The following is a 12,863-nucleotide window of genomic DNA, read 5'->3' as shown; positions in this document are numbered from 1 at the left end:
AAAATAGAATGAAACAATAAAAGTATAATCCTTTGTATGTCATATTTTAAATTTAAATATACTAATATATAATGTAAAGGAACAAAATTCAGGAGGATTACTTGCTTAGCTTGATAACATATTGTTGTCAATGCAGTTCTTCCCAAAAACTGCATTTGTAATAAGTAACTCTAGGTGAAACACTGGGAAAAAACTGATGGATCCTAGAAGGTGATATAGGACCAAAAATAGTTGAGAAACAGCTGATGGCTATAAAGTACTCTTTTGTGTGAATGTAAGTTAAATATAGAGCCAAATCTAGTTCTATTGTTCACCATTTATTCAGATTTTATGGTGAATTTATTCTTGGGCAATGTAGAGCTTTCAAGAGGTACTTTGAATTGATAATGTTGAAATGATACTTCCTAGGCAAGTGCCAAATAATAATGGCTACCTCACGTCAGTCCAGTAAAAGGGATTTCTGCATATGTGCTGCAGAGACACTTATTGGTGGGCCTTGGTGGCTAATGAAGCTGAGTAAGTCCTGTTTCAATTTTTCAGTTTGAAACATTGAGATGGAACTATTTGGATTTTCTGAATTGAGACACTTAAGATTTATTAAGCCTTTTCTTAGATGTGCTTCTATGTAGCATATAATAAAAAATGTATATAATTGACAAAAAGGGTACTTGATATGCAAGTGTTTAATCTGAAGTACAATGTTATGTCATAGTTCTGCAACACTCAGTGTTTGAGTAAACAGTTTGAAGATACTGATTTCCAAATGCATTGATTATAACCTTCAGCAAAATATTTTTAGTTTAATTTTGAGGAATCTTCTTCATGTTTGCCATATTGTATTTGATGGTTATTAATACAAATAAAAAACTTAAGTAAAAACAAAACACAGAAATGATTTTCAGAAATTATTACCAACAGCTTAACATACTGTTTAGCTTAACATACTGTTAAGAAAAAAGTTAACATACTGTTTTGACATTTTAATCTCTATCTATCCATCCATTCACCCACTCACCCACCCATCCACCCATCATCTGTCTGTCTGTCTATCTTTCCATCCATGTATCTTCTATCTATCATCTATCTCTATTCAGTCTCAGAGAGATAGGTTTAACTGTCATGAAAACAAAATAAGATTCCTAAAGAAAATGTGTGCTTTTTGTTAATTGCATTATTTTTACAGAGAAAAATGAAAAGTTTATAATCACAAAACTAATATTTTAAAGTATATTGCAGTGGTAGGTTCTTTGTTATGCCTTAATCAACTTTGGATGGAAAAATAAATAATCATATATTTGTAATACTGGTATCCCTAATAGCAATTGTTAGTGACACATTTTTATTTTTTATTTTCAATCTTGTGGTCTTTTTTAAATAATAAATGTAATAATTTTAATATTATAAAAACTTTATTACATTGAAATATGTATTGAAATAAAACACATATCATGATTTACAACATTATAATAAAATATTATTATTTCAAGGGCAACATGCTATTAAATTTCAAATCAGAGTAAAATCTACTCATTAGAAAGAAATTTAAAATATAGTTTAAATTTTTATATCTTCAGTACTGGGAACTTCATTTTTTCTTTCTCTATAGGCTGTCAATTCTGTCAATCAATACAACAATTCCTATTATCATATCAGCCATTTAAAGTACCTGTCACCAGGTGGTGAATCATCCATATTGCGGGTATAATGTGTGCATTGGCCTTGAAATTCCATTATCTGTGTGAGACAAATAAGAAAAGAAAATGCCTTAGGCAGAATATAGCAAAAACTATATGGATCTAAAATATGGTATTTTATACTGAATATTTGCATTAATTTCAATAATATCTCCAGGCTACTGGTTTCATTAAAACAAAGAAAGACATTAAATTAAAAAGTCTATGTTGAAAGCTGGCAATATATGACAGCTCTTCAGTCATCTATTGCAGTTAATGTCTACATCATAGGATGAAAATATAAATTTTATAAATACAATATTGAGAAAATCATAGTCAAGCACTTCTGAGAACTAGAACATGAATAACTGAATTTATAGATCAAATGTATTATTGCTTAAAATAATAGCTTCCTATATAGTAAATTTCATATAAATCAAGAGAAGGATGGGGGGAAAATAGGAAAATAATGCTATTTAGGCCTATGGCCAATCTAAAAATCAAAAGGAAAATAGCCACAGATCTCTGTGGAAGCATGTTTATGAGCTCTGCCATGTTGAAAATTTGTTTCTTCATTATGGCAAAGGTACAGCTTTGAATGAAATGTTTTAGCATCCTTATATCTTAACAAGAAGCTTTTGAGATAGCAACCCAAAAAGGTGTATATATATATATATATATATATATATATATATATATATATATATATATATATTTGAAAATTGCATATAAAAAAGGATAATTATATAGAAAAAGCTGATACCGGGTAAATATATCTTTGAAGAGCCAGCATTATAAAAATTTACATTAAAAAGAATGTCAGGAAAATTTGCATTAAAAAGGTTATCTTTGAGAGATTTATACTTTTAAAAAATATGTATAAGGCAAAGGCACATTCAAAACCCTTTATGTTAGGGGGAAAAATCCATTAAAATCCAGAAACATGAATATTTTCCTGTCTGTGACAATGTAAGTTCATTATGAGCTCTAATGATATTTTAACAAAAATGTCCCACATAAATAGATGTTTTATATATAATAATGAAAGTTCCATTTTTCATAATCTGGAAAGATTACATTTTGTTACTGATGTCTGGAAAAGGAACCAAGATATATTTTATTCTATTTTTTAAAAGTTTGCATATTTTATATTGAGGAAAACAATAAAGATGGGATATAAATAAATTAAATAAATAAAACAATTGGACTGACTAAATTTGAAGAAGGCGATACATAATAAAATGTTTGAAGTGAATGCAGAATGGCTTACATGTTATTTTAAGCAGGGGAAATCATCTTTTTCTGGCCAATCAGCCAGAGAAAGAATGTCTATATAGGTTAATTCTCCCTTTTTACAACAGAGACAAAAACATAAAGTGTTGATGAGTGATAGAAGTGAGGAAATAACTGTTGGTGAAGTCACGCATCATGAGAATAATTTGATTCAAAATGGGGTACCATCTCCAAATCAATCAATGAGGGTCTTTTTCTTGTACACTTTATTATACTGTATTACTTGGAATCTAGCCATCAGTGTGGCTATTTAAATGATACAGATTAAATATTTAATTCAGAACTGGGTATTTTACAGCCTGTGGGCCACATCTGGCCCTTTGACTGTCCCTGTCTGGCCCATGGTGGTGGCAGTGCTGGGGGAGTGGTGGTGCCAGTGGGTGGCAGTGGTGGTGGGAGCAATATGGTCCTCCACAACAGTCCCAGTTTCCCATGGGGTCCCTTGAGAAAATTAATTGCTCACCCCTTGTCAACGCTGCTAACATCAGATGTTCTTGCTTTGACAACGGATGAGAAAGCAGCCATTTTCTCTTTTTACTTTTTCTTGCTTTTAGAATTAGTTGGTGCAGGGAGGGAGGATTGGGATGCAAGCTCAGTTAGCCATAATAATATCTTTGCTGTAGGAACTCAAGGACAAACTGGGTCCGGAGCTGATAATGTTTTGGTGGGCTGGAGAGCTGGGGAGAAAGCCCGTACTATAAGCTAATTGGAGAATGTGCTTTATGACAAGTTATTGAGGATGGGAATTATACTTTGAAACTTTGTATCCAGGAGAGGGGAATTTAGTTTTGGGTTCAACTATGTAGAGCTGATACTTTGTTTCTCAAATAAAAGATTCTTTAAGGAAAACAATGCCTTGAAGTTCTTTTGAAGGGTTTCATCTGTCGGAACCATGACATTAACCCAAAACTCCAAATATTACCTATCCATCCTGGGGTCTCAAGTTCCAGTTGCTGTCCATAAAGTTGAGGGATAGACTGACAAAGATTCGAGGAAGATCTCAACATGGAAAAGGAAGGCCATGGATGCTGCCTCAAAGGAGGGAGTGCAGGCCAGCACACTGGTGGAAAAGGAATCTTTTCAGGTCTCCCAGATGGGGGCAAGACCTAAGCTGTGAGGACAACTGATCTGGTTGTCGGACTGCACCCTGCCCAGTGGAGACTCCAGACACCTCAAGATAGCTCTGCCACAGTCAAGTGCTTCAAAAGCAGATGAGGTCGAGCTGCAAAGAGGGGTTTCTCATAAGTCACCTTCCCCGGACCAAAGGAGAGCTGCAAAATTGACCACCACTGAGGACTCTGGTGAGTGGAAGTACCTGTCTGCAGTCCATAGTCAATCAGTAGAGAAGTTAGTGGAAATATTTGAGGAGCTAGAGATGAGAAGTGGAGAACAACCCTTCCATTCTCCATACGTATGCAATCATGATGATCAATGAAGCAGTCACCAACTTATGCTGAAGGGAAGCCTCAGTCCCATTTGTGCAGAGCTAGTGGCTTCCCCTTACACAAAGCCACCTACATTAACCTCCAGCCCTGCAGAGAGGGACAGCCCCAGCAGCTGCTCTGGACATGGCAGCCCGGAGCACTATCACCCATCTAGAAGCCCAGAACGTCATCGGCAAGACAAGAGTCCAAGCTGCCACTGGAACAGCAGAAGCCCAGAACAGTGCACCTACCAACCACCCAGCCCCAAGTCTCCACAGCAATGGGGATGCCACATCCTCCACAGTGGGGAGGCCAACAGCCACTGGGAGTGCAGCAACAGCAGTGGGGGTGGCCGCAGCCCCTGAATGTGCAACAGCAGCTGGAGTCTTTGCTGCAACCGGGCATGATACAGCCACCAAGAGGTATGCAGCAGTTGGGAACACAGCAACAGCAGTGGGGCTGACAGCCACCTCTGAATGTGCAGCAACTGCTGAGGGGCCTGCAACCACTGGGGATGCCACAACAACTACCTCTGGGGCCCCAGGGGAGCCTGCCATAGCCAGGGATGCCACAGCCACCAGGAGGTAAGCAGAAGTGGGGGTGGCAACAGCCCCCAAATGTGAGCAACCACTGAGAGGCCTGTAGCAATTGGAGGTGTTACATCAGCAGCCGCTGAGGCCACTGGAGGTCCTACAGCAATTGGGGATGCCACAGCCGTCAGGGGGCCAGCAACTGCTGGCAGGGCAGCAACAGCAGTGGGGATGGCCACAGCCCCCGAACATATTACAACCACTGGGGGGCGTGCAGCAACTGATAATGCCACAGCCACCATGGGGAGGTCAGCAACTCTTGAGGATCTTACAGCACAGTTGGGAGTCTAGCAACCACCAGGAATGCAGGCTCACTAGAGAGGACAACAACCTCTGATGGTGTCTCCCCTTAGAGCAACTTTTTTTTTTTTTTTTTTTTTTTTTATTGAAATTTTTCAAAAGTTTTACAAATAAAAATCCACCCCCCCCTCCCCAACCACCCCACCCCCCCCCCGACTTCCCAGAACTGAATATAGGATTATTTAACAAATATTTTAAAAATAACATTTGCAATTTATAAAATAATTAATAATAATAATAAAAATCACAGTAATAATATATATAGAAATAATATACATAACATAAACTTTAAAATGAATAATATATACTAAAAAAGAAAAAAAATAAAAAATAAAAAGAGAAGAGAGAGAGAGAAAGAAGAAAGAAGAAAGTAGACGAAAAATAAAGCATATATATATATAAAAAAAAAAAAAATATATGAATAATAATACATTAAAAATGTATATATATAAAAAAGAAAAAGAAGAAAGAAAGAAAGAAAAAACAATCATTACAAATTATAAAAAGGCTAAATAATATTTTTCCATATCCAAATTATGTTGTATAAAATTTATCCATTTTTCCCATACCGCAAAAAATTTTTCTTGAGATTGCTCCTTTAAGAAAGCCGAAATCTTTGCCATTTCTGCCAAATACGAAACTTTATGAAACCATTCTTGTAAAGTAGGCAAAGATTCCTTCTTCCAATATTGTCCTATTAACAACCTAGCGGCTGTAATCAAATTTAACATCAATATAACCTCCTTAGCATCACAGTCAATAACAATACCCAATAAAAATAATTGCGGAGTAAATTTTACCCTTCTTTTAAAAATTCTTTGAATATTCCACCATATCTTAATCCAAAAAGCTTTTATATGCTTACACGTCCACCAAATATGGTAATAGGTAGCATCCAAATATCCACATCTCCAGCATTTCGGCTGTAGATTAGGGTACATAATGGACATTTTCTTTGGGTCAAGGTGCCATCTATAAAACATCTTATAAAAATTCTCTCTTAAATTTTGCGCTTGTGTGAATTTAACATTTCTTATCCAAATAAGTTCCCAAGTATCCATTGAAATCGTTTCACCAATATTCTGTGCCCATTTAATCATACAATCTTTAACTAGTTCAAGTTCTGAATCTAATTCCACTAAAACCCCATAAACTCTCTTAATATGGGTTGGCCTTTGATCTCTTACTTGTTTTAAAAAAATTCCATCTTCTCTAAGCCAGCCCATTTTACAATCCATCTTCCATCTATCCACTATTGGTCTATATTGGAACCATGAATAAGTTAAGTTTTCATGTGTTAATTCTTCCAAAGATTTTAACTGCCAGTCTTGGCCATCCCATCTTAATAACTGTACGTAAGAGACCTTGTCCATATTTACCCCTTTCCTTATACCTTCTATGGCATGCCGAGGTATAGCCCATAATGGTATTTTGAAGTCACTTTTATAATACTTTCTCCACACTCTTAGCAAAGAGTTTCTTATAATATGAGACTTAAAAACCCAATCCACTTTTTTATTAAATATTAAATAGGCATGCCATCCAAAAATAGGTCCCAGCCTTCCAAATGAAGTATTTCTGTATTTGTTAAATTCACCCAGTCGCTAATCAATGTCAATACTACAGCATCATAATACAATTTCATATTTGGTACCTTGAGTCCACCTCTCTCACGAAAATCTTGCATTATTTTAAGTTTCACCCTTGGTTTTTTCCCTGCCCAAACAAATTTATTAATACCTTTTTGCCATTCATCTAAATTACGTTCGTTCTTTAAGATAGGTAACATTTGGAACAAAAAAAATAAACTTTGGCAGGACATTCATTTTAATAACTGCAATTCTGCCCATAAGGGATAACTGTAAATTATTCCAGTTTTTTAAATCCTTCTGTACCTCCATCCACAGCTTTTCATAATTATTTTTATACAATTTTACATTAGAAGCAGATAATGTAACCCCCAAATATTTTACCTTATCAACAATTTCAAAGTCTGTTAAGTTAACTAGAGCCTGTTTATCACCATTAGTCATGTTTTTAGCTAATATTTTGGTCTTATTATTATTAATTTTAAAGCCAGAAACACGTCCATATTGTTGAATCAATTGTAATAATTTCACCACCGAAGAAACAGGTTGAGACAAAGTAACAACCAAGTCATCTGCAAAGGCTCTTAATTTATATTCTTTTTATTAATTTCTATTCCTTTTATTTCTTGAGACTCCCGAATTTTAATCAACAAAATTTCCAGTGTTAAAACAAACAATAACGGAGACAACGGGCATCCCTGTCTTGTTCCTTTTTCTATTACAAAAGCCTCTGACAAACCCCCATTTACAATAATTTGAGCAGTCTGTTTTTGATATATATTGGATAATACTTGTAATATATTTTGTCCAAAATTCATCTCCTTGATTAAACACAGCATAAACTGCCAATTCACTTGATCAAAGGCTTTTTCAGCATCCAAAAATATCAAGCCTGCAGAGACTTGGTTATTCTTTTCTAAATACTCTAATAAATTAATAATTTGTCTAACGTTATTCTTCATATACCTTCCAGTTATAAAACCCGATTGATCCCTATGTATAAACTGCTGCAAGATCCCCATAAGCCTGTTAGCTAAAATTTTTGCAAAAATTTTATAATCCACATTTAAAAGAGATATAGGCCTATAATTTTTAGGCAAAGTAAGATCTTGACTATCTTTTGGAATCAATGATATAAATGCATTACGCCAGGATGGAGGGATCTCTAACCCCTGTAATAAATTATTAAACAGTTCACACAACGGTTGAGTCATCTCTTCTACTAAAGCTTTATAATAAATAGATGTCAACCCATCCGTACCCGGCGCTTTGCCCAATTTCAATTGTTTAATAGCTGTAACAATTTCTTCCTTAGTAATTAAACCGTTAATCTTTTTTTCCTGATCTTCTGTTAATTTAGGAAAGTTGACTTTGCCTAAATAATTATTTATATCTGTAATTTGAATATTGGTACCCTTATATAATTTTTGATAGTATTCTAAAAAAGATTTCTTAATCAATTCTTTCTGATAAACCAATTTACCATTATAATTTATTTTATCTATATTCCTCTGTTTCTGTTTTTTTCTTAACTGATAAGCCAACCATCTCCCTGGTTTATTAGCATTACAAAATGTATTTTGTTTCATAAATAGCAAATTAGTTGCAGCTTGATCAGCCATCAGCATGTTAAATTGTGTTTTTAACAATTTTAAAGCTCCTTTAATCTTTTCATCTAAGGGATTTGAAATTAAAAGTTTCTCTTTTAATTTAATCTCCTCTTCCAAATCTTTCCGTTTCTGAATCTGTTTCTGTCTATGCAAATTATTCATTTTTATCAAAATACCACGCATAAAAGCTTTACTTGCATCCCAGACCATTGACATTGATGTTCCCTTGTTCATATTTAAAGTAAAATATTCCTTTAAACATTCCTTTAATTTATGAACATTTTTTTCTTGTTTAAATAAATTCTCATTCACCCTCCAGGATCTCCTATCTTCCTTCTCTACAAACAGTTCCATCCAAACTGGACTATGATCAGACAATGTCCTAGGAAAAATTTTTACATTCTTCACCCTGTTGTATAAATCTGTTGTGATCAAAAAGAAATCAATTCTTGAGAAAGATTGGTGTCTATCTGAGAAAACGTAAAATCCTTTTCTTCTTGATTACGTTCACGCCAATAGTCTCTCAATTCCCAATCTTCTTTCATATCAAAAAAGGCTTTAGGTAATTTAGCCTGTTTAAAAAAGGTAGAAGAGCCTTTTTTGTCCATTTGTATATCTAAGACACCATTCCAGTCTCCCATTAAAATCACGGATCTATAGTCCAACAAAGTTATTTTCTGATGTAGTAACCTATAAAATTGCTCCTGTTGCTGGTTTGGTGCATACAACCCCACAATAAGAATTTTCTTGCCATATAAACCAAGTTCAAGCATAACATATCTTCCATAAGGATCTGATTCTAACAAGGTAGCAGATAAATTCTGTTTAACATAGATTACCACACCCCCTTTCTTCCCAGGGGCGGGAGATACAAAATGAGATCCCAAGCGAGGATTATTTAAATATTTTTGATCTTTAGCTGTAATATGAGTTTCTTGCAAGCAAATAATATCATTGTTGTGTTGTTTCAAATAGTGGTAAAATTTTTTTCTCTTTTGAGGAATGTTTAATCCATTAACATTCCAGGACAGGAGCTTTGCCATCTCCCTTGGCCTTCAGCCTGGAGAAGATCCGCTCAAATTCTGCTGCTGATGAATATGTAGCAGAGCTTTTGGGTCTTGCTCCTCCCACCGGCACTGAAGCAATTTGCTGAGTAGATTCTTCAATTTCTTTTTCTTTTTCTTTTTTCTGTTGTTCTTTTTCTTTACGTTTATGTGCTGCACGGGTCATTCTCTGTTCTTTAACCTCTGGTTGAGACATCCATACCACCTGTCCAGCAGTCATCATCCCTGTACCTTCAGATTTCTGTTCCATCTCTTTGTCACTCAAGACTTTATGCATCATGGGCAAAGGAGAGCCTGCTCCCAGGACCGTTTTATAAAATTCCTTAGCTTTAGCAACTGTATTAAGTCTATAACGTGTCCCCGCATGGCTCAAAACAATGCCCATCGGAATCTCCCATCTAAATGGCATTTGTCTTGCTTTAAGTTCATTTACTAAAAAAGCAAAATCTTTTCTGCTTCTTAAAATTTTAGGTGGAATTTCCTTTAAAATAATAATATCTTGGGCAGCAATCTGAAATCTTTTATTATAAAAAGTTTGTAGAATCTGATTTCGCAAAGACTTCTTAGCAAAATATATCACCACATCTCTAGGCAAATTCCTCTGTTTTGCAATCCAAGAATTAACTCTATAAATTCTTTCCACATCCCCACGTAACTCTTCTTTATCAATATTCAAAATAACAGCCAAGTCATTAATCACCATTTCCATCAAATCTTGAGTTTTATCTTCTTTCAGACCCCTTATTCTCAAAGCATATTCCATCTGTCTATACTGGAACATAAGAATATCATCTTGTGAAGTCTCCACTTTTTTCTCCATATCTTGAAATTTATAATCCAAAAGTTCAACTGTTTCTTCAATTTCCTCTACTCTGGAGTCCAGCTTCACAACCACTGAGGCCATTCCAGATAGAGCTAGAAGTATATCATCCCTCAAAATAGCATTATTCTGTTCTAAAAGCTCCTTCATCTCTTTCTTCATTTCCTCCTTAGTTTCAGATTTATTCTGATCCAAAAGTTGTTTCATTTCCTCCCTAAACTGTGAGACAGCACTTACCATTATTTCTTTAATGTCTTGTGCTGATGTGCCAGATGGGGGAGGTGAAGGTGGAGTAGATTTAGGTTGCTGCACTGAGGGTATTATTTTAAGTTGTTGTTGCACAGTAGAAGTAGCAGGAGAAGAAGTTACTTTAGAAGCTGCAGTAGCTGGTTGTCGTTTTGAAGCCATTTTAATTTATCTTCCTTTCTTCTTAAAAATACCAATAAAAATAAGTAATCCAAAAAAAAAATTAAAAATAAGATAAAATAGAATAAGATAAGATCAATCTAAAAGTCCCCAAGAATAAAAAAGTAAAAAAAGTAAAAAAAAGCAATATTAAACAACAATTCAGCCGATCCGTCTTTTAAAGGAAAAAAAAACTTTCAAAACGCCATTTTACTTTCACTCTCACTTTTCCGCCCAAAAAAAAAAAGAGAAAGCTCAAAAAAATAAAAAAAAATCAGCAGATACTAAATAAACTAAATAAACTAAAAAAAATAAAATAAAGCTAAACTATAAATAAAATCCTTTAAACAGTTCTGTCCGGTTTAAGATTACTCACGGTTTCTTTAAGTACGGAGATGGTAGCGGCGTCTCGCTTTGTTTCCGAAGAAACAAAGACAGCTGAGAGGCGGAGAAGGCAATGAACTCCGAGGGAACCCTCTTTCTACCCCCCTAAAAATAAAAATCCAGGGAGAGTTAAGAGGTTCTACCTCTATTCATGCGATCTCTACCCCTTCCCTTCGCCCGGGAAGGGGATTGCGAGCCGCGGGCCAGCTGATAAACGCTGTGCTCCGCGGATCTGACACCTTCTCAGGAGGACGGCTACAAAGTAGCCGCCATCTCCACCGCTTTAACCACCGGAAGTCTCCCCTTAGAGCAACTGATCTGGTTGTCGGACTGCACCCTGCCCAGTGGAGACTCCAGACACCTCAAGATAGCTCTGCCACAGTCAAGTGCTTCAAAAGCAGATGAGGTCGAGCTGCAAAGAGGGGTTTCTCATAAGTCACCTTCCCCGGACCAAAGGAGAGCTGCAAAATTGACCACCACTGAGGACTCTGGTGAGTGGAAGTACCTGTCTGCAGTCCATAGTCAATCAGTAGAGAAGTTAGTGGAAATATTTGAGGAGCTAGAGATGAGAAGTGGAGAACAACCCTTCCATTCTCCATACGTATGCAATCATGATGATCAATGAAGCAGTCACCAACTTATGCTGAAGGGAAGCCTCAGTCCCATTTGTGCAGAGCTAGTGGCTTCCCCTTACACAAAGCCACCTACATTAACCTCCAGCCCTGCAGAGAGGGACAGCCCCAGCAGCTGCTCTGGACATGGCAGCCCGGAGCACTATCACCCATCTAGAAGCCCAGAACGTCATCGGCAAGACAAGAGTCCAAGCTGCCACTGGAACAGCAGAAGCCCAGAACAGTGCACCTACCAACCACCCAGCCCCAAGTCTCCACAGCAATGGGGATGCCACATCCTCCACAGTGGGGAGGCCAACAGCCACTGGGAGTGCAGCAACAGCAGTGGGGGTGGCCGCAGCCCCTGAATGTGCAACAGCAGCTGGAGTCTTTGCTGCAACCGGGCATGATACAGCCACCAAGAGGTATGCAGCAGTTGGGAACACAGCAACAGCAGTGGGGCTGACAGCCACCTCTGAATGTGCAGCAACTGCTGAGGGGCCTGCAACCACTGGGGATGCCACAACAACGACCTCTGGGGCCCCAGGGGAGCCTGCCATAGCCAGGGATGCCACAGCCACCAGGAGGTAAGCAGAAGTGGGGGTGGCAACAGCCCCCAAATGTGAGCAACCACTGAGAGGCCTGTAGCAATTGGAGGTGTTACATCAGCAGCCGCTGAGGCCACTGGAGGTCCTACAGCAATTGGGGATGCCACAGCCGTCAGGGGGCCAGCAACTGCTGGCAGGGCAGCAACAGCAGTGGGGATGGCCACAGCCCCCGAACATATTACAACCACTGGGGGGCGTGCAGCAACTGATAATGCCACAGCCACCATGGGGAGGTCAGCAACTCTTGAGGATCTTACAGCACAGTTGGGAGTCTAGCAACCACCAGGAATGCAGGCTCACTAGAGAGGACAACAACCTCTGATGGTGTCTCCCCTTAGAGCAACTTTTGATGGAGACCCAGAGAAACTGATCTTCTTCCTCAACCAAGTGCATTCCCACATGAACCGCTGTGCATATTTCTACCTGAATCCAGCTGCTATGGTCGATGTGTCACAGCCAATCTGGAAGGGGAAGCATCCGAGTACTTGAACA

The 12,863-nt window shown here is 37.3% G+C and overlaps 1 long non-coding RNA gene across 1 annotated transcript in view; it reads right to left on the bottom strand.

Annotated features, from left to right (window-relative positions):
* Positions 1 to 12,863, bottom strand: part of LOC120311319 — a 32,267-nt gene that overhangs the window by 4,981 nt on the left and 14,423 nt on the right. The window contains exon 2 of the long non-coding RNA XR_005557584.1: positions 1,667 to 1,734. This is a non-coding gene — a long non-coding RNA (uncharacterized LOC120311319). The remainder of the gene's footprint in view (positions 1 to 1,666; positions 1,735 to 12,863) is intronic.

The sequence above is a fragment of the Crotalus tigris genome, unplaced genomic scaffold, assembly GCF_016545835.1.
Source record: "Crotalus tigris isolate CLP2741 ecotype Arizona unplaced genomic scaffold, ASM1654583v1 scf7180000018347.1145750, whole genome shotgun sequence".
NCBI lineage: Eukaryota > Metazoa > Chordata > Lepidosauria > Squamata > Viperidae > Crotalus > Crotalus tigris.
This window is presented reverse-complemented; position numbering and strand designations above follow the sequence as displayed.